At 36.2% G+C, this 3,094-nt stretch overlaps 1 protein-coding gene across 1 annotated transcript in view; it reads left to right on the plus strand.

Annotated features, from left to right (window-relative positions):
• LOC106461747 (GTPase-activating Rap/Ran-GAP domain-like protein 3) overlaps positions 1–3,094 on the plus strand; it is a 96,954-nt gene that overhangs the window by 84,888 nt on the left and 8,972 nt on the right. The gene's annotated exons all lie outside the window — the stretch shown is intronic.

Consider the following 3,094-nt stretch of genomic DNA (forward strand, 5'->3'; position numbering starts at 1 on the left):
GAGCCACACATTCTGTGAAAACGGGAATAGTCGGAACATTACCTTCTAGGGCCCCTCTCCCAAAAAAGCAACAACAATCTATGGTACTGACTACGACAAGAGCTTACTTGAACATTACGTTCTCCATTTACTAAGTTTATATTTACTAGCAGAAACACCGCCCTAGGGGCGACTGTTTGTGTTAGTAATTACTTCGTAGTATTCATTAATCATTGAAAAAATGTGAACACTTTTTAAAAAACAAAATGATTTTTCAGAGAAGTACTGCGCGGAAAAAGTGTTTAGATTGTGCTGATATAAACCGTAATGTTTTGATATATTGAAAGTGGTGTCTTTTATTGAACAAAATAACAGTTTTTGAAGAATACCATTTTTAGTACTATATTTACAAAATACATCAATGAAGATATAATCAAACCCTCACGTACGTACAGTCCTAGTGAAAGTCGTGTTCTTGTTGTGAAGAGAGTATTTTTATTTTAAATTGTGTTCTATTATAAATAAACGGTTGTTGCACGTATCGTAGTTATTTTTTTAATTGTCTGAATCATGAATGCCTAAAATGTGAATTTTTTTATGGATTTTTGTTTGTGGTGCCATTCAATAGATAACGCCACATTGTATTTATTATTTCTGTCACATACATAGATAGATGTGTATATACACGCTATGTCCATTATAGTAACATTGGTTGTTTTTCAATGACGCAAAACCAGGGCATTTGCAGACTTCTCGCTTGGTCACAGGTTGGGGTCAGTCTCTCATTGCTGTCTTAGTAGGGTCTGTAAATACTTCATGTCTACGTACTATACAACCAAAAAATGTCTACGTCTGAGCGCTTGAGGCCAAAGTAAAACATCACATCTCATGTAGATATATGGTAGGTAATCTTACCAATCATACAAGGCCAAAGTAAAACATTACATCTCTTGTAGATATATGGTAGGTAATCTTACCAATCATACAAGGCCAGAGTAAAACATTACATCTCTTGTAGATATATGGTAGGTAATCTTACCAATCATACAAGGCCAAAGTAAAACATTACATCTCATGTAGATATATGGTAGGTAATCTTACCAATCATACATTACTAGAACTGGGCGTGGCTAAGTGGTTAGCTTATCGGGCTTCGGATCAAAAGTTCCAGAGTTCGAAGCGCGACGTCGTTCAACACAACTGTAGACGTGTTGTAAAAGCGACAGACAACCCTGTTATGCGGTTCCAAGACACGGACAGAAAGCGCTTAGGGTGGCAGATGCTAGTGGTTAGCTTCTTCGTTATAATCCTGTATTAATAACGGACATATCTGAATAATCAAGGTCACTGACCTAACCTTTTGGTCCACGTGTACATAATGTGCCGATTAGGTTGAAAGTCTAATTCGGTAAGTGAACAGTATAGTGCCGTTTGGACCAGTTATAAATATTTTTTCTACTTTGCTGAGAGTCCATTCTCTCCCTGGTATTCGTTATCCTTTCAGATAAACATTGTTTACCTTAGAAGTTTTCTTTTTAACAAGTAAAACAGGGTAGAAAAGTACCGAAAATTCCAACGTAAACAGGTTATTAATGACATATACGGAAGAAAAGTGTGATTTCTGGCGAATTTGTGTTCCTTGTTCTAAAGGAAAGTACGTCATAATCCGGAAAGATAAATAAGACAGATTATCCCATCACGTGGCTCAAAGAAACTGATGGGTAAACTAAAATAGTTTGCAATCTTTATTAAAAAAAAAAAAACAGACCGCAAACCAAAGCATTGATAAACTAACGTAACGTTTTTATTTGTTTTAATTTTATCAGAATCTAATAAACAGATTTTCAGTGAGTTTAAGAGCGACAGAGAGTGCGTATGTATGTATAATATATAATATACACCCTAAATCCACGACCCTCAATAAATGGCCCATGGGCCAACATCCAAACCTTCATTTCTGGACCTCGGCAATCCTTTCTTAAAAGCTGTTCCAGAAGAGATTAGTCCAGAAATATTGCAATGATGAATATGCTATAAGATACATATTTTTAAGGGAGCTAGTACGGAAGGGGGAAGCTTGCTGAAGCTGAAGCTACCCTAAAATGTGACTTAGCCTCCCCTGTAGCCTCCGCACCCAGCGAACAATGCTTACTCGTAATTAAAGCTCGTTCACTCTAACTACTTAATTATTTTTTTGTCTAGTCCTCATCATCCCCCCCCCTCCCACCGAGAAGTGGCTGGCTGATCCCACATAATTTGATAAAGTTGCATGTCGTTTTCCACCCGAAGTGTTTTGTTTTACACATGGCTGTTCACCCATGCTATCAATACTCCCCCTTCCCCCATACTCGTCATTATAATTAAACTGCCCTATGGAAAACATAATTTGGATTTGTTCTCTGCATAGAGTACGTAGAGTAAAAATAGTGCACAGAAATATTTCATTTCTACTTTAGGTTTCAATGTGCTTAGATCTCGTTTCGGTTCGCGTACTGCTATTTAATTTGACCGTTTATCCACAAAATGAGACATGAAAGTGGAGAATTACAAATATTCGTTGTAACAAAAATCGTTTATCAACATTCTGCTCATTCGTTAACGTCCTTTCCTCAATAAAATAGCTTTTGATCAAAAACGTAACTTTTCAGTCTGTTTACATTCCAACACCTTGAGACACAAATCCGAAGAATTGTTTTATTGGAATGGAAAATCAATTACGCCCAGGTTCTGTAATAATATTTGAGCAGTAGCACTGCTGTAATGAAAACAAAACTACCAATAGCTCCAGCAAGTTTGAGTAATCTATCATTTACAGCCGATAAAGCTTAATTTTATAATTTCATTGACCTAGTAAGTTGGGCTCTACAATTAAATTTAATATACAGATCTATTGGGTTAGGTTTTAAGATTTAACCGTTTTTGGTGCGTGTGTGTGAAAAGGTGCTCATAATGAAGAAGTAAACGGTAGCGTGTGCCAGAAATAAAGTTTTTTGGACTTTTTTATCGGCTTGCTGGCTGAAACTAACTTTAATTCAGGGATTTTCTGATTGAAACTAAAAGGTTTGCAAGATTTTCTGATTGAAACTAAAAGGTTTGCAAGATTTTCTGATTGAAA

The sequence above is a fragment of the Limulus polyphemus genome, unplaced genomic scaffold (assembly GCF_000517525.1).
Source record: "Limulus polyphemus unplaced genomic scaffold, Limulus_polyphemus-2.1.2 Scaffold1023, whole genome shotgun sequence".
In the NCBI taxonomy this organism is placed as follows: domain Eukaryota; kingdom Metazoa; phylum Arthropoda; class Merostomata; order Xiphosura; family Limulidae; genus Limulus; species Limulus polyphemus.